This window comes from Leuciscus leuciscus (genome assembly GCF_965113295.1).
Source record: "Leuciscus leuciscus genome assembly, chromosome: 4".
Taxonomy (NCBI): domain Eukaryota; kingdom Metazoa; phylum Chordata; class Actinopteri; order Cypriniformes; family Leuciscidae; genus Leuciscus; species Leuciscus leuciscus.
In genome coordinates, this window is record NC_138728.1 from 40,830,455 (window position 1) to 40,850,386 (window position 19,932).

Consider the following 19,932-nt stretch of genomic DNA (forward strand, 5'->3'; position numbering starts at 1 on the left):
CATAAAAATTGGATTAAATGATCCGTGCTGAATTGTTCTAGTCTGACTCAGTTCATCATTGATTGGGAGAGAACAGTTCAAACTTACTGGCTGTGGAAATCAGTGGGCGTGTCTCATTATACTATAAGCAAAACGCCGTAAAATAACGCGTGCTCTGAGCAACCAAAACAACGTTTTTTACGGCGTCATATGGCGAGATGAACGGCGTAAAAAGCGGCGCTTTCCATGCACACTAAAACGCTGTCGAATACGATGTCATTGGCGTATTTCACGCATTTTTTACGGCGTTTGTAATTACAACAGCGTATTTTGCGCCGTCAAATGCGGTTTAAAACGCCGCTTTTGACGGCATTTGGCTGTAAACGCGATTAATCTATAGCGTAATTCTGAGCCACTTGGCTTGCCATACTGTTTTTCAGTTCATTTTTAAGACGCGCTCCAATTCACAGAGATCATGAAAGCACGCCCTGTTCGTTTTATTTTATTTTACGAAAGCACAACGTTTTCTTGTTGTTGTGAGTTTACACAAATAAAAGTAGTTGCGACTGATGTATTATTATTTTCTGTATGACCAGAAATGATGGAGTATTATAAGTTGTTTCCACTGTTGATAGGAAAATGCAAGTGATGGCACCGGCGCCTCCATGTCATGCAGTGCGCGCTCCACACTCCGCACAAACACTCGGATATGCGCTTAATAATAGCGAACATTTATCTAGGTTAACGTTAGAGTCCTCTTCATGTTTAACTAATCAAATTCTGTTGCATTTTCTTGCGCCAGTTTGAAAAGGGCGGCTGAAACACTAGGCCTATACAGATAAACGCCCAACGCTGGTGTTTTTCTTTAAAATAAATATTATTTGTGGGCTAATTAATGCCACAATAATTTGTTTATTGTATTGGCTACTCATATTTTTCATTTTTGTTTTGCATTGAATACCATTTAGGATTTGCTGTGCACCGCAATGCCATCCTCCCATAGAAAGCCACGTTACGTTTTCTTTAAAATAAAAGGTTTCTATGAGAGGAAAACACTTAAAGTGTAATTAAATAATTTGCGTTCATATTCTGGTTCTGGGCTCATCTGCTTTTCTGTAGGATAGTATGGTTTATTAATAAGGTGTGTACAGCATTTGATCTTTATCACTGAAGTAGCCTATTAAGCCACATTAAGCTTTTTCTTTATAATAAGGGTTTTCTATGGGAGGAAAACGCTTAGCCTAATGTGCAATTAAACACATGTTCGTATTCTGGGCTCATCTGCTAACCTGTAGGCTACACATGCTTTATTAATATAAGGTGTGAACAGAATTTGATCTTTTATCATGAATGTCCATTGGGGGCTGCTTCAGCTTTTTGAACGCAGAAGTATGATAAAGACATGATATACATTTTATGTGGATAAACTAAAGGCATATTTTGTACATGACTACACGTGTCCTTATAAGGCCTAGAACATGTGTCGTTTTAACGACATATCTCGTTATTACGAGAAAAAATGTCGTTAAAACAACATATAAGTTACATCTCGTTATTACGACATAAGATCTCATTATTACGAGAAAAATATGTCGTTTTAACTACATAAGATTTTAACATAAAGAGTTAATCCGAAATAATCACACCACTACTATTTACTTAGTATGTATCTTTTTTGAACAAGTCCCAGCTAACATGAGTCCAGCGGGCCAGTGGCGGACCACCGGTGGCAAAGTTGGCGGCCCACCGGCGGACGCCGCCGGCGGATCACTGGCGTTTTGCTCATCGTTATTCTAGCGGACCTCCAGCGGCAGCCGCCGCTTTCCCGACGGTGGTCCGCTATCGTGCCGCTGGTTTATAATAAGTGTTTTCTGGCGGACCACGGTCGGTCCACGGTTTATAATCAGTTACTCATGCTAACCAAAATTCACTATAATGGATAAAAAAAGCAATGTACACCAGTTTCAATAGCAGTTGCAAATAAATTTTTATTAAATTAATTTTCAGTGAACAGATGAAATGGATACATTTGCATTACATTTATCAGATTCTTTTATCCAATGTGACTATTAGTCAAGGACATTATAGGATAAGTTGTACCCTTATGAAAATTAACCATGGTTTTACCACAGCATTTGCAGTAAAACCATAGTTGCTAACAAAATGAACCATGCTTTCACAACAACCAAGGTTTAAAAACATACGTTTATAGTCATGATTACCATAATTTTACAGCAATTATTACAGCAATATTACTAGTTGAACCATGGTTTGAAAAATAAATAAATAAATAAATAAATAACATGGTTGGTACAGTTGTACCATAGTAAAACCATATAGTGCTTTTCACAATACAAATTGTTTCATAGCAGCTTTACAAAAAATGCATGTTCAAGGTTATACAATCGCGAAATATCCTTTAATCAGCCAGAGGCGACTGCTATTCACTGGAGAGCATCTTTTGGCAACAAAGTAATGTCCATAAGATAATCCAAGTCATGAGTTTAAAGTCCTAATTGCTATCCTTCAAAGGGTTGCAGATTTTTAACCCGCTATTCTTACAATGTTGGTAATATGTTAGAACAATGTTTACTCTTTCTCTTAGTTACGTGTACTGAGATATTCCTGTTTATTTGTCAGCAAAACTGTCATGCAAACCTTCCCTTCCCCGGTTCCACAGAAAAGGCTTAAGATAGTCCCTGACTAAAATGCATTTTTGAACTGTCTTAACTGGAAGCAACTTGCACTGACATATCTTAAAATATTTCAGGGCCATTGTTTTGTCTCAATATGCACACCAGTAATGTTTTTTTTTCCTTCTTTTTTTCTGAAGTACATTTAAAAAAGCTACTTAAATATCCTAATTTAACTAAGGCCTAATCCTGGCTTAATCTAAGCCCTGTGTGTGAAACTGGGCCAATGCAATGTAAGGATAATATCTGGCAGTTTTGTGTCCATCGATAGTTGTCACCATCTGAAGTCTTCGTGAGTATTGGTGTCATTAGAAGTCTTCACGAGTGAGGCTGGGTCCACACTAGGAGCTGCTGTAATCTCTAGTGAACTTGCTGAGCATCCTGAGATAGAAACAGGGAAGCAACAGGAGAAAGATTAGCATTGCTGCTGTCATATTATTTTAGGCAAAAGATGATCATGTGCACTTTTTATTATTTCATCACATATAACTGTAGTGCAAGATTATGAGATGTGTAAATTGAATGCTTGGCTACAGAGATGTGTCTTTAATCTAGATTTAAATTAGGATCATGTTTCTGGGCCCCAAACATATCAGGAAGGATATTCTAGAGTTATTCCCTTACATTCTATTGAATTAATAGGAAATCGTCAGATTTTAATGAGAAAACATGACCTAACGAGTCAGCATTTTTATATTTGAATACTATACATTCTCACAATGCAAACGTCCTAAACATTTCTGAGTATTTGTAATGTTGAAAACAGTTGTGCTGATTAATATTTTTTTTGTAAACCAGTGTAACATTTTAATCCACTTTCTTTTTTCTCTCTCCAGGATTGTTAAATATAGACCCAACATATATAAATGGTAGTTTACACTACTATTCAAAAGTTTGGGTTCAATAGAATGATTATTTTTATAAGAATAGAAAATAAATATTTTTATTCAGCAAGGATGCATTAAATTGACCAAGAGAGAGAGTAAAGATTTTTCAAAAAAAAATGCTTTTTTTCCCTTTCTATTCATCAAATAATCCTGAAAAACACAAAAATGTGAAGCAGCACAACTGATTTCAAAACTGATAATAATCATAAACGTTTCATCAATTCATTTTCCATAGAAAACAGTTATTTAAATGTTTGAATATTATTTCACAATATTATTGTTTTTACTGTATTTTTTATTAAATAAATGCAGTCTTGGTGAGCATAAGAGACTTCTTTCAAAATATTTTTTTTTACCAACAACATTAGTGTATGTTTGAAGTTTTAGTTTAGTTCCTTTATTGTCCACAAGTGGAAATTTGTCTTTGGCTTGGTTTTACTTACTAGTCATATGGGTGATAGCGCCTCAGAGATGATGATCAGCTCAACTCTGCAATGGTGCAGGGCATCAGCATGGAAGGATCTAGGAACACAACTAACCATTTGCCACAGAGCCAACAATATTATTATACAATGACAGGTTTATTAAAAGGACAGAAGCTACAACAGAAGTGAAATGCAGAAAAGAGAAAGAACAGACAATGATTTCTTAATTAGGATAACAAAATATATGTTTTTAGGTTTACTTTTTCATTGTGTTGTGTTCAAAACCCTATAACACTTGTGGTGTTCCCGGTCAAAAATAACTGGTCTACAAAAAATAGCTTATAAATCACTTGTTATGCTATATTATCACCCAATTCTGGATTCAATATTTTTGTCAACTTGTTTTCTTTCAGTTACGACTGTTTTTATATTTCTATTTGCATCTGATTAATCGTGGGCCTAATTTTTCTGAGAGTAGGCATTTATGAATAATTTTGAAAATATTAAGTAAAATATGAACATGTTCATTATGTTCATGTACACATATGTGCATGTGTGCTTGCAAACATCGAGCCCTTGGACCTGAGCATGTGTGGATACATGCATACACACGCTACCCAAACACACACACACACACACACACACACACATTAAAACACAGAAACTATTTTGAATATTACACACATTCTTTTTCACAGAGAGAAACTTGATCCTACCCTGAACTGCATCTAATATTCATTTATCCATCTGACATTGATAAACACAAAACAAATCAAACTTCCTTTTGAAACATTAAAGTAGACTAGTTTGATCAACAGTGCAATGTTTTTCATATTTTATTTAATATTTCCAAAATTATTCATAAATGCCTACTCTCAGTTAAATGAGGCCCACGATTAATCAGATGGAAATAGAAATATAAAACCAGTCCTAATTGAAAGAGAACAAGTTGACAAAAAAACCAATGAGATAACATTAACTAATATTTTCGGGAAAAAGAAAATCTTCTCTGTTATTTAATGAGCTTCCTCACCTCACCATGTGTTTCCCACTTCTCTGGCAGCAGCTTTCTTCAAAAATGTCGACATTTTGGAGCTTTCCTCTGTTGTAGAGGGATTATTTGTGTTGCTGCTGAAATCACAGAACAATTTTTATCAATATTTGTTAACCGTTGAGCTAGTTTCAGCAATTTTTAAGTACTCCATGTAAGTGACGTCACCGATTAACAGTACGTTTACGTTAAATTAGCTTACGTCCAAGCAAAATCTTTACAAAACTATCAAAACCTCTCATCTACACATAAGATGTGATTAAAGGCCCAAACTTTCATAAACAAAAGCTCAAGCTATAGTTAGCCTACCTCTTCTGAAAACGGTTGAGATGCTAACGGACTTTTTCGAAGACACTAAACCATTTCTATGAAGTAAATATTCAACAGAAGCGTGTCAATTACAAGTAAGATAAGTGTCAAGAACAGTTGTGTGTATTATTTGTGTGATTTTAGAGGCTAAACTCACCTGAAAGCAGTGAAAACAACAGCGAGAGACGGAGTTTTGCTGACAGTTGCAGTAGTGCGGTGCGGACCCGCGCCGTTTCCTTGGCAACTCATCTCCACTCCAGTGTTTGAACCCGGCTCGAGTGTTCACGCGCACGCACATTAAAACGCGTCACAGTCACACAGCATTTACAAACATAAACATCTAGAATAAGAACCTTACTTGAATAAAAATCTCTTCATAAAATTATGAATTTAAAACTCATTTTGAAGTTATATGACCCATGCATAGGTGCAATTACCACTACTGCTCATGATAGTGGGACAATTGTGGCTTTTTAAAAATAATTTAAATATTTTTGTTGTTGTTTTTACGAACACTCAAGCCCCATATTTCATTTGAACGCGTGCTAAAAATGCTCATAGGCAATATTTTTTATATCACCAACATTTTGCTTTTGATATTGCTGCAGCTATTAGGTCAGTTTCACCATTTTTTTATTCTGTGCTTTCAGATTCTTTTTAACTGTTAAATAAATAAATAAATAAATAAATATATATATATATATATATATATATACATTTATAAATTAAAGACGTCCTGTAAGCGCTCAGAAACACGTGGACCGACTATCGGCTTGCCACTGGTGTGCCGACGGTGGCCCAGCCGCGGAAAACCGCTGGTGGCGTGCCACCCAAAAAACGCTGGCAGACCGACGGGGTTTTCAGATTGGTCGGGTTGCCGATGGTGTGCCGCCGGAGGTCCGACCGTGTCAAACCGCTGACTTCGTGCCGCCCAAAAAACGCTGGTGGACCGCCAGGTCATTGTTAGCTGGGGTAGCAATAAAGCTGCCGATTTTACGGTTAATAAATGACTAAACATTATTAATCAACACTAAATTAAGTTATGAATTCATCTCGCTTTATCAGAACACAAAGATAAATCATGCTATGTTTCACCAAAGCTAACTTGATTAACAGTTCATGCTCTTTAATTTCACAATCGTCTTATTAACAATAATAGTTTAAATCGTTATAAACTAAAAGAGATTTTAACTTAAAGAGTAGCTTTGTGCTTATCATTAATCTTACCTTACGGACGATGATGAGTGATATCGTCGTCGTCACACATCCACAGAGAAAAGGCTTCGGTCAGGTGGCAGAAGAGGGTTCAGTGTGCAGTGCTTTTTATTTATAACTTAGTAAATGTAACATGTGGCTATTATTTTATACTTAGAATTCTATCTTTTCCAATACCGTCGTTGTCATAGATCTGTGTTAACATGGTTTGAGTTTGACAAATTCAGACATTATGAGGACTTCTGGCCGTCAGCCAATCAGAAGCCGCGATTTCATACACACTATGAATAATGAATGAGGAGGCGCAGAACCAAGTCCGGCCTACAGTAGCGTACGTACTTCCGATACACACGTCATACACAAATTCAGGTTTATGTGAATTATAAAGACATGTGGAGAAATTTTGGATTTCAGCCATGTCCTCATAATCCAAAATGTCCTCATAATGTTGCGTGTATTCATATGAAATATCCTCATAAATCACTTCTTTTTTTTTTTTTTACTAAGCCTTTATATTTGCTTATGTTTATGTAAGTACATATATTTTACCAGAAGTACATATATTATAAAAACATAGCATAAATACAAATTTATTATCAAAAGGTATTAAATCAAATAAACTGATAAAAGTGTTGCACAAGAGGTTTACTGGTTAAATAAAATATTGTGAAATGGTTTGATTTTACTTAAAGCAGCACTCAGTAGCTTCGGGACTTCTTCGCTGTATTCTCGCTTTTTGCTCGCAGGTTTCTCTCTAGAGCTCCCCCCACAGCTTCGGAATAGATATTTGACAACACTGTCGTAAAAACTCGTTGGTGATTCTCAGACACCAGAGGCTATTCATAGATGCCACCTACGTCACTACAAATAGAACGCCGCCATATTTGCGACCGACTCGCCCGGTATGGCCGCCCAAACTGCCCATTTGAATGAGAGAGAGAGACAGAGATACCTGGAGAAAAATTATATTTTAGGCTCCGATCCTGATTTGTTACCCCCAGTTTTCTTTAGTCCATTATTATCTGCCCCAGGCTTGCCCCAATTGGCCTTTCATGATATAGAAATACTTAAGTCATAGATAGAGCTTCATGGCGCGCGTTCATGAGAGTCGAGGCGATGTCATGAATGAATCTATGAATCTGCAGCTGTTCGGCTGGCATGAATGAAATCCGTCCATCAGCACAGCCAGAGACATCAGCCGAATATCATAAAAGACTGCCATATCTGTCCGAAAGAACAGATGTTCAATTACAGAGAGAAGGTTTAATACACACAAATATCGAAATGAAAGAATCTTTCGAGTCGAATCTTTTTGAATGATTCACTCACGATTCGGCTGCGATTAAAAGCTATCAAGAGGTAAGCTCATCAGTGATTATAATATAACGACTTAAATTGCAGTTTGTTCATCACATAAAGCTATCATATGAATAAATAACGATATTAATATAACGGACGAGTCGTGTTAGATCACTTTTATGATTCTTTTGTCTTTTATTATTATTATTTTTTGCGTGACAGCCCCCAGTAGGCTAATGTTACTCATTCACTTTCATTACATCGACAAGAGTCTCCATTAGGCTACATAATTCAAAAATGTCCCTTTGTCTTCCACGGAAAGTAAACTTAAGGGTTTGCACATGAAGGTGAGTAAATGACGGCAGAATTATAATTTTTGGAAGAATTAGTCCTTTAATATGCATTTCAAGGCTGAGATTATGCATCGTCTGCAAAGCTAACGTTAACGCTACTTACACAAAATAACATCTAAAGCGCATGTGATGAAGACAATATCTTTATGAACTTCAGAAAAAATATTTATTAGATTTAGGTAGGTATTAACTAACAGACAGACAGCCAGTTATATTCAAAACAATCCCAAATCTTACTAACTTACCATGATAAAGTGCATTTAAACAGATCCAACAATAAAATGAAGACAAAACATTATCTGTCGATATCTGTCTGTATAATGTTGGCCACTGAGAGTATAATGGAAATATAATTAACCACAAACCAACATGAGACTTCAAGTCTTTTAAATAAATGATTCTCTCTTCTTTTGGTATAGAATAAAATACCAGTTCAGGGTTCCTCTTTCGGCTGTTGTTGCAGCCAACTGCACAACATATTGCAGGCATTACTGAGACCGGCGGTCGCAAAGATGGCGGCGCAAAGCTACAGTGACGTCATGTGAATCGAATGAATAGATCAACGACATCAAAGCAGATGGGACGTTCTTTAAAACGTCTTCTTCATTCGGGTTCGGACAGCGTGAGGGAGCGCAATAATGACAGCATTTTAGCAGATTTCTTTTGGCCGTAAAGCAATTGTTTACATCGCGAGACCTGATTTCACGCGAGACTTCCTGACGCAGCGGCCGGCGGCCCGCCGGCTCAAAGTTGCAAGTGCGTATTTTCCGCTCACGGGCACCAGGGGGGTGCGAAACGACCACCATTCAACCCGAAATAAGTAATATAACCATTCCAATGACTCCGAAGCTGTTCAGTTAAGGTAAAAAAAGTTACTTAGTTCACCTTTAAAACATTTATAATAAATAAATATAGTACTATTAGCCTATCAATATTACTTTGAGAAGTACGTTCGATTGTACAATAGTAGTATATTTCTGTGATCATTAATATTCATCAAGTTAAACCGAACTTTTATTTTGACGGGTTTCTGAGTGTATCTGATGATGAAACGCTGAACAAATCTGCGGCACTCATTTACAGAGACTCGCAAAACTATCAGACTTTAATAGCAGTCTTTAATATTCACAGACACTAGTCAATATAGCGATTTGATATTGATATGCACACAAAGAAAATAAAACTTTAAATAAACTATTTTATTAAATTAAAAAGAGCTTGCACACTGCCTGCGTGACACGCGCGTCTTGCTAGAAATAGAACCGACGCCTATTTTTCACGCGACACGCAAGCCTGTTGGAAGCGTCTCCAGGCAAAATAGAATAGGAAAAGATGTTTGTATGTCATTTTGACATGAAAACATATTAATAAATGACATTTTGATGTTTGAAAGTTTAAGTTTTTATATAATGTCTTATGTCTTTTATATAATGTCTATATGATTTTATATAAATTATATAATTTCTTTTCACAATGACATTTGAGTTCATGATTTTAATGTTGTTGTTTTTTGTGGCAGACTAAAGAATAATGACAGACTGTTGATCTTTGAATAAAAATATGTTTGGTTGAAATTCATTATCTTTTATTATAGGCTACGCAGTCTGATATCACCCCGTCCCCGTCCCCGTCCCCGTCCCCATAGACCCCCCCGTCAATCTCATCTGGTCACCCTATACAAAACACATATACTTCAATCGTGCATTTATTAGCTTCTTGTTTCGGTGAAGAAATGTCACTTTCGCTTTGCTTATCACGGATGTCCAGAATGAGGAAGTGTAGACAGGACGCGTCATGCAGAAGAGGTCACGTTGAAACACGTGAGATGATTGACAGCTGTACAGCAAATCATAGAGCTTTGAGGTCAAATCTGACGCAAATCAGGAAGAGGAGAAACACATCTCGCTCCGTTCGCTGTTTGAGCTCTTCAGATCGCATAATTCAGTGGAAAATGAATAGAAATGTTTTTTCTGTATGGCGAAATAATTGACTAACATGTGATAATTAAAGGGATAGTTCACTTTGAAATTAATTTTTGGTATGTTTTAGCTTACCTCAAGGGCATCCAAGATGTAGGTGTCTTTTTTTCCGCAGTAGTTTCAATTTTGATATTTTTAGGTCAAACCGTTCTTGTCTGTCAGTCATATAATGCAGGTCTATGGTCACCGCCTCAAAGAGCATGCACAGAGTCCAAATAAAACAATTCCCCATCGTAAGTACACATTGATGGCCTAAGACACGAAACGAGCGGTTTGTGTGAGAAAACGAACAGTATTTATATTGTTTTTACCTCTTGAACACAGCCACGTCCAAGTGATCTGATCTGACGTGTACGCAGACTGGTGCATAGATATATACACTAGATGTCGCCTTGTCTACGGCAGTTCATTGGAACGAATGTCTTTAAGGCGACATCTAGTGTATATATCTATGCACCAGTCTGCGTACACGTCAGATCAGATCACTTGGACGTGGCTGTGTTCAAGAGGTAAAAACAATATAAATACTGTTCGTTTTCTCACACAAACCGCTCGTTTTCGTGTCTTAGGCCATCAATGTGTACTTACGATGGGGAATTGTTTAATTTGGACGACGGGAAATTGTTTTAATTTGGACTCTGTGCATGCTCTTTGAGGCGGTGACCATCGACCTGCATTATATGACTGACAGACAAGAACGGTTTGACCTAAAAATATCAAAATTGAAACTACTGCGGAAAAAAAGACACCTACATCTTGCCCTTGAGGTAAGCTAAAACATACCAAAATTTAATTTCAAAGTGAACTATCCCTTTAATCATTATTTCTCCAAATAAGTCTTTTTCTACTTGTTCTTCTGTTTTTGTTCTTTGTTTTTGTAAACTGAAAAGCTGGAAATAAAGTATTCCAAAAGTTTGGGGAGCCTAGAAACTTTGGGAGTAGCCCTTCCTGGTAGGGGAGTAGGGGTGGGGCTTTTGGCGGCTGCTTCTTCCACTATAAGAGGGCCAACTCTATGATTGCGTTTCCATCGCAATTTCCTAGTTTTCTTTTTGGTCTGGTCCACTGCTCCTGATTCTGTTCTCTCCGGGGTCTGTCTCTCGCTCTCTTTATCATCCTCCTCCTCATCTTGAAAGGCTGTCTGCTGACCCTCTTCTCTCTGTCTTTGCATCTCTTGCTCTTGAATTAGTTTGTCTTCAAACTCAGTAACAACATTGTTTATTGGCTGGAATGGGTTGGGCATGATGGCATCATCTAGCTCATCCTCTTTCAGTGTCCTTCCTTCTCTCTCAGCCTCCTCTCGCTCATGCCTGTCTCTCTCCTCTCTGATCCGCTGAACTCTTTCTGCTCTTTCCTTCTTGTCTTGTTCTTCCTGAGCCTTCTGCTCTGCTGTATCTCTTTGCACACGCTCTGAAATTGCCTCGTAATCCTTGGCGATGTTATTCAGGAGCCAGTTAAGGCCATTCTTGATGGATTTGTCAACCTTCTTGCCATAACCCAGCACAGCAGAACAGGGCTCTGTAACGACAATGACTATGACATGCGGTCACATGCTGTTCAAATTAGTAAATCCTGATCTCCAAGTCTGCTTGAACGGTCAAAATTGCATCTTTGTGGCTCCCCCGAGGGACATTTGAGTCACATAAGGAAACCCTGTTTTCTTAGAATCCCCTCTAAAACCCCCATTTCAGCTCTGGACTCCCTGTGACTTTTACAACCTCACAGACTCGTGACATTCCAGAACACACACACACGTACACACACACACACACACACACACCAACATCCTTTTGTGTTTAACTTAAAATGTGTGTAACTCAGACTGGTATCTGAACTTCCTGAATGTATGTGTGATTAATGTTGTTTTGATCATATAGTTCTGATCTTCGAGTGTTTGGATCTGAAATGTATTTTTGAAGGATGTTCTCCCAGTAGAATCGCATTCCGTAACCCGAGCTCATTGGCAGGTCATAAAATTTGACCACAGAGCTATCCAGCCCTATGCATGAGATAACAGGGTCGCAACATTCCAACACACACACACATACAAACACACTCTGGACTGTGAAACAGAAACCCCCTACAGAAAAGGACTTTTACCCATAAAGTCACTCTTAAAGGTACTAAATATATAAATTTGTGTGTTAAGAGGTGTGTGTAAACCATAGGAAAGCATATGTCCTATTTGTGACATTAATAGAACTGCTATTGCCTATACAAATGCATAATAATGTATCGTTGCATGGCTACAACGCCTAGATTCTATTTTTGATATCTCTGTAATCCTCTCCAGCTAACGGAGTTGAATTCCAATAACAGAATTCAGTGATGCGCATTGTTTTATAAGTTCATATGTCTGGAGAAAATCCTCTCCAGTTAAAGTCAATCATGACTCATTCGAGTGGGCGTGTCTAACCGGACAAAGGAATCTTCCCGCTCGAAAAATCTCGACAGCTGATTCGTCCTACACGAAGGAGGGGACGGCACCTGGGACACTGATAAAAGTCCAAAACCTTCTCTCATCCCTCTCTCATCCTTCCGCTTCCAACTCATCCAACTTCTCTTGATCCTCTCCCCGGCGCAGCGTTTCTCCAAGGAACATCTGAAGGAGGCCCTGGCCTTCTCCATCGAACGAACCCATGTTCGAGTCGTAGCTGCCGGTCTTTGCAACTAAGATTTCCAGCCTCTCCCATCCCGGGAGACGAATCTGAACTTTTCCGGTAACGTTAAATTCAAGTGAGCCTTTACATCGTTTTTCGAAACGACCCAGAAGAAGAAGCTAGACGCAAACCAGCCGGACACGCGCACGCATCACACTGAAAGAGTACCACATCTCGCAAGTATATTGATTCCTATAAAAGCTGTTCCAGGTGTCTAGGTCTTAGGTCTGTGATTTAAGTTACCCTCTATCTTCCCTCTATATCTTTCTTTCTTTCTTTCATTCCATTTTCATTCTGATCACGCTATGTTTATGTTTTTGTTCGGTTAAATGTTTATTCGTTGTTTGCATTTCGTTTATGTTTGTAGTTTATATAATCTCTAGTGTGTGCCATTTTATTAATAAACCCATTTATACTTTTAACTGGCTCTGTGTTTGAAAACCCACTTTTTATAAAGTCAATGAAACAAAAGATCTATAAAGCTACAGGCTCTATATTATAAAACTACTTTGAGTAGTTTTAATTTATAAACCCAAAGAGGTTTTGTCTTCGTGGCCAGAAGATAAACTTTATTGGAGTTTTGTAAACAGGAATACTTCTTCTTAACTGTAATGATCAGACAGTACAGAACGAGGCATTTCCTATAATTGATAAAGTAAATGCATATGCGATTTATGAATTATGACCATGAGTTATAAATATTCATATTCCTAAAATTCCCTATATTCTTGAGCTCATTCGCATTAACCCAGAGGCATTTACGTTACACTCAATCTGACAGAGGCATTTAGTCTCGTTGACAATCTTCTCTAATGACAGGGTCTTGATGATATCTGCTTCAGCCAATGCCCCATCTTGGTCCTGTTTATTAGCCAGTACTAATACAGGTTTGCCTGCTATACGAGGGTGCCGGAGAACCTCAGCCATTGTGTCTCTGGTTTCTTGGATCCTCTGGACATCACTGGAGTCCACAACAAACACTACTCCATAAGACTCAGAGTAGTAGTTTTTCCAAATGTCGCGGATACATTTACCGCCACCCAAGTCGAAGATTGTGACCTCAGACTTCCCCTGCTTCAGGTCCACCTTTGAGAAGCCCACTGTAGGGGCTACATTTAAAGGACTTTCTCCCTGGATTCCTCTGACTGTAGCGGTTTTTCCAGCATTGTCCAGTCCAACCATTAATAATGTCACTTTCCTTGCAGGTTCTCTCCATCGTTTCAACCAGTTACAGCAGTTCGCCATCAGATTGAACATTTCACTCCAAGTGTCTGAACTCTTTTATATGACCAAAGACAACTTGTTGTACCATTAAAGCACAGAATAGCAAGTACTCGCTGCGGACTGTCACGCGGCTTTAAAACGCATGCGAGTACTTGCTATGGTTACCATAGTAGCGGCCAAACACTGTCCAGACTCATTGTAAACCTAAGCGCTACTCTTTTATTTTAAACGTTAATAAAGTCAAATTGCTTTCAAGAATATCAGAGAAGAACGTGCTTTTATTGAACTTTAAGGTTTGAGCAGAGCCATAGAGAGAGAAGAGTTGCGACACTCGTTGAACTCATTAGCGTGGTTCATGTAACAGTTAAGCCTGTAAAGTTCCCCACGCAGGTTGCGCTGTCATGTTCATCTATGGGACTGACAGCAGCAATTGCGAAATTGAATGGTAAATATAAATAAAACACATACACAAGTCCTTGTTTGACTATTATTGCATATTTTTAAATGTCAGTTTTACATTTGGAGTGGTAGGGAGACAACTGAAAGCTATATAGCCTATATACGGTAAGTATTACTTATACGTTTTGGAGGGAAAGCTTCACGTTCGTGTTAGCATGGGTAGAACAGAGAAGGATTAAGAAAGCAGAGTAGCAAGGGTGACCACCATCAAACAAACCAAATGTGGGACGATGTGGAACATTTTACCAACACTAAAAACATAAACCACCCGTGTTTCTGCACCCTTCAGACTGATTACCTTTAAAGATAGTTTTTTTGTATTATTATTATATAATGTCTAACTTAATAAAAACATTTGAATGGTTTCAATTTTTATCTGCATTTCAGCTGATAAAAATTATTTGTTCTTTAGTCCCTTCCAGAAAACACCATTAGCCTACATCACAATATAACATAACATGTCTTTATTTGACATGTCATTTAAATTCAACATCACTGAGCCCAAAGGCAGCAGGCATCATACAGATAACAGTTCTGACCAAGTCCAATTAAAATCCAACAAAATAAACAATGAACAAATAAAATATAAAACAACATGAAATTAGATCATTGACAGTCTTCTATATTAAGAATATATTAAACCAAAAACTTTAATATTTTTAGAAAGGATGTGAATTAAAACCACCACAACAAGTTGATAAATTCTGTTAAATTAAATAGTTTAATTTAATTAATTATTAATTATTTAGTTATTTAACAATTAAGTTCATTTTAATTGACCGAATTATCCATTTGTTTTCTGACAGGAAACACATGGAACAAATCACCGGTCCACATTTTGATTGACAGCTGTCATCACCTACTAGTGACCGTGTTTACACCTTTCCTTTCAACCATTGCATAGGATTTTAAAAAAGGCTGTTGTGTTTGTACTTCTGACGAAGCGCTGTTGAATAGCCTATAGGTGAAAAAATACACTGCAAAAAGAATAAATAAAATGCTTTCTTAAAAAGGCAAAAGACCGCATGCACGTTTTCTTAATATAATAATTAAAAACCAATAGACCGATGAAAATGCGGGACATATTCTCAATATGCGGCGTGCGGGACAAGGGGTGAAAATGCTGTGCGGTGCAACGCAAAGCGGGGCGGGTGGTCACCCTAAGAGTAGCTAGCAACAGTCCATTCAGCATTTAGTGTCCAGTCCTTTTCTTCGGATGAGGCATGAGTTGACCACAAACCAAGATCATTTTAAGACTAACCCATACACAAAGTATCAAATATATTTAAGAATAACAACTCATTACGCATGGATGAATGAATGCAATAGTATTTTTTTTTTATTAAACAATGAGTGAGACAACAAGAACAAGTGTGTGTGGTCATCAGTTCATGAAGTTGAGGAGAAGTTGTCAACCACTCTCTGTGATGTTCAATGGTGTCATGTTCATTGGTTACAACTAACATTTTATAGATCAATGGTCATACCATGGTTTGCTGTGCAGCTTTTGGATGCTCCAATCGGTCTGAGAAGGGTTACCAAATGTATGGCTTCCCCAAAGACCAAGAGCGCAGGAAAAGATGGATGGCAATGGTCAGCCATCAAAACCTGCAAATGACAGGGTCCAGCAACAGAAAACTATGTCATGTAAGTAATGTTCACACAGATGACATCACTTGCTAGCATTTCAAAGGGCATCATATTTGTAAATGTAGAGAATTATGACTTTTCAATATTTGAAGTACAATGGAAACTGACCTTACAAGCCTACCTACAGGTACACTTTGAAGATGACCAATTCACTGCCACAAAAAAAGGAGGCAAAGTGAAGTTGAGGCCAGATGCTGTGCCAACAATATTCATTCACCGGCCTAAGCCGAAGAGAAGGAAACCCCCTTCAGTGAGGGTGCCTCCAGCACCAATCCAAACTACAACCGACCACACATATTACAAAAAAATTAAATTCGGTATGGTACATGCAGCGAACAATATTCTCCATTTCATATAATTCAATGATTATTCATATTAGTAAACCCAGCTTCAAAACAACCAGTGGGCAGGGATTCTCTGAGGATTTGCATACAAAATGTAGATAATCTACAAATTTCAAAATTTCTACAAATGAACCATTGCCAATAGATTAACTTATTCATTGTATTAGTTTCTGATTGTGATAAATGTTTGATCCACGTTGCAGTAATGTTTCACTTTAATTTATTTTCTTTAGGAGTGTAGTGTACCCTTACATTGTAGATGGCAGTAGGTGCAAAGGCAAAATACATATAACAGCAACATTACCTTGTTATTGTTACAGAGATTGAGGGAGAAAATGAGATGGTTTTCGAGGGCAATGAAAGGGACATGACAGGAGACAGAGAGAGCAACCAAGAGGCCCCTTTGCTCTTGGCTCCTGTTGAGCCAAACCAGCGCCTCCATTTCATGCCTGACGTTCCTCACCTCATCAAGAACTTGAAGAGTGCCATTATCCGTGGTCACATCATCACCATACCACAGGATGTGGTGGAAAAGGAGCAGCTGGCCTCCAATGAGGTCTCTGTTGCCCCCTTAAAGGATCTAGTGTCCTTCCAAGAGGGCATGGCACTTAAGCTGGCACCCAATCTGTCCAGAGGTGTCCTGGAGCCTAGCCATTTCGAGAAGATGAAGGTGAGTTCAGCAATGCACGTATTCAGCAAATCAACAAGTGCCGCCCTGAGGTACATGGTGGAGGAGGAGTGCAGACCAGAGTCCTACCTTACAACATCATGGTTTTTAGAGAAGATGGACCACTGGTTTGACTCATGTCGTCCCGCAATGTTGTCACTGCCCTCAGTCATTTCAAGATGGAAGAGTATGAAAAGGCCATCAGCTTCCTCCGCGACTCGATCCATCTTTTTCAGAGCCTGAAAATCGGTACCCAGGGCAGCTGGAAACCTGTCCGGACAGGACTGGTGATGGCCACAACAACAATACTGGAGGTCCAGCAAGATCTGTTGAGAGAAGGGCACAAATTTGTTCTTACAAGCCGGTTCACTCAGGACTGCCTAGAAAATACTTTTTCTTGCATACGTCAGAGGAACTCTGTCCCGACCCCTGTGGAGTTCCACTATGCACTAAGGGCTGTCACTGTGGGGCAGTTCCTCTCGACAACACATACTGGCAGTTACCTGGATGATGCCTCAGACAACTTGGCAGACTTCCTGGACACCCCTGCAGTGCTTCTGAGGTTGTGAGAGTGGAGCAGCTGTTAGACCCATCACCACCTGACTTGACAAAGACCGAGTCCTGTGTCCTTTACCACCTGGCAGGATACATAGTGAAGAGGGTCATCGGTTTCTCACTCTGTGGGGAATGCCAGTGTGCACTGATTGAAAAAGTTACCAACACCACAAATGAGAGAGCTCTTTTACTAGAGTTAAAAGAATTTAAAAGGGGTGCATTATACCGGCCATCTGATGAAGTGTTCACTCTCCTGCGGAACGTGGAGCAGCTGTTCCGTTTGCAGACGAGTGATTCCCTCATGGAATCCTCCAATGTAGTGGCACAGCTGGAAAGAGAGGCCATGAGTCTGGACAGCAACCTTCCCTCATGCCATGAGCTGAAGAAAAAAATCCTATCGACATATATCAGGCTGAGGTTAAGGATTCAATCAAAGTGCATCAGGGCTGAGAGGAAGGTAAACAACCGCAATAAGGGGTACCTTGGCAGCAAGAGTCAGACTAAGAAGGCCATTTCAACACAGCAGATTTCCTCAGCAAAGGTCATAACATCTAGGCCTCTGCAAAACACCTTACTGGTTGCCATGGATGTATTTGGCTTCTCCATTCCTGGCACACCGTCCACAGCCTCCAGTCTCCTCTCATTTCAGCAGCCATCGCCAGCACCAGCCGCCACCACATGCAGCAGAGCACAAATCAGTAGACAAGCGCTGTATTGTAGGTCAATGCGTTTCCCTACTCATAGAAGAAATTAGTCACACTGTTTAATAAACATTTTATTCAACCTTAATGATCATATAGAAGATTTCAAGCAGTTTCTCTTTTATTTTAAATAAAATATTTTACAGTCTTTTTATTTCACTTTGTGAAAAGTTTCTGGCTTTGTTCAGTGCTGTAGGCATCTTACAACAGTTCCCACACAACCGATTTATAGATTATCATGACAGAATATGCTAATTGAAGATAGTTAACTTCACATCAGCAACATAAATTCATCAACTGACCATTCAGAGACATCCTGTTGCTCTATATGTTGTCACTTCTTTTTGAATCTCTCCATCATTGTCCAACTCCAGTGTTTTATTATTTTCTGATATTTAAATTAACTACACATTTTAGTGTGTGTTAACTTGTGTTGGAAACAAGTGAATCTTACCTACTCCACCTTCCTCAGCTCCAGTGGGCATCTCTCAGGCAGAGCATCATGGAGCCGGCTGGAGTGATGATCCACCGAACACACAAGGTACAAGAGCATTCATCAGGCATGAGGAAATCAAACACATTCACAACATTTAAAGACAATCTAATATATAATATACATACATACATATAATTACATTATGTGTTCAAACAATAGTGCAAACCTTTTCTGTCCTGAGACCTTCAGGGAACCACCAAGGAAGAGAGGAGAGTATGTTTCCTACGAATTATATTTTTACATATATTGTTTTATGCTGTTATGAAAATCATCAGCAGCATTTAAGTTTTTACCAAAATCCAGTCTTGAGTATTGTACCACGCAAGTCATTTATCGATTTAAATGATCTTCTGTATTGCAGCTAGGGCAATTCTGGAGACACTAGAAAAAATGGACATGAAGATCAACCACCTGACTTCACTGGTCCAGTCTCTAGTGGGAAACAGGCGCATTCTCCCACAGATGCAGAATGATGAAGAGGATGACGTCTTTCCAATCGCATCTATTGAAGACCTAGACCGGATTAAATAAACATTAGACTAATAAACATTGGATTAAATGATCCGTGCTGAATTGTTCTGGTCTGACTCAGTTCATCATTGATTGGGAGAGAACAGTTCAAACTTACTGGCTGTGGAAATCAGTGGGCGTGTCTCATTATACTATAAGCAAAACGCCGTAAAATAACACAGTTTTTTACGGCGTCATATGGCGAGATGAACGGCGTAAAAAGCGGCTCTTTCCATGCACACTAAAACGCCGTCGAATACGATGTAATTGACGTATTTCACGCATTTTTTACGGCGTTTGTAATTACAACAGCGTGTTTTGCGGTTTAAAACGCCGCATTTGATGCCGTTTGTCTGTAAACGTGATTAATCTATAGCGTAATTCTGAGCCACTTGGCTTGCCATACTGTTTTTCAGTTCATTTTTAAGACGCGCTCCAATTCACAGAGATCATGAAAGCGCGCCCTGTTCGTTTTATTT

The 19,932-nt window shown here is 38.6% G+C and overlaps 1 protein-coding gene, 1 long non-coding RNA gene and 1 pseudogene across 3 annotated transcripts in view; 1 reads left to right on the forward strand and 2 right to left on the reverse strand.

Annotated features, from left to right (window-relative positions):
- Nucleotides 1-19,932, forward strand: part of LOC309496080 (uncharacterized protein) — a 329,920-nt gene that overhangs the window by 199,923 nt on the left and 110,065 nt on the right. The gene's annotated exons all lie outside the window — the stretch shown is intronic.
- LOC309496590 lies at nucleotides 1,948-6,314 on the reverse strand. Its single transcript, XR_014205176.1, has 4 exons — nucleotides 5,345-6,314; nucleotides 5,018-5,115; nucleotides 4,003-4,093; nucleotides 1,948-3,053 (listed from the first exon to the last, which is right to left on the reverse strand). It is a non-coding gene; the product is annotated as an uncharacterized lncRNA (long non-coding RNA).
- Nucleotides 11,035-14,119, reverse strand: LOC309496404 (ADP-ribosylation factor-like protein 13B; annotated as a pseudogene). Its single transcript has 2 exons — nucleotides 13,615-14,119; nucleotides 11,035-11,705 (listed from the first exon to the last, which is right to left on the reverse strand). The product of its transcript is annotated as an ADP-ribosylation factor-like protein 13B (transcript).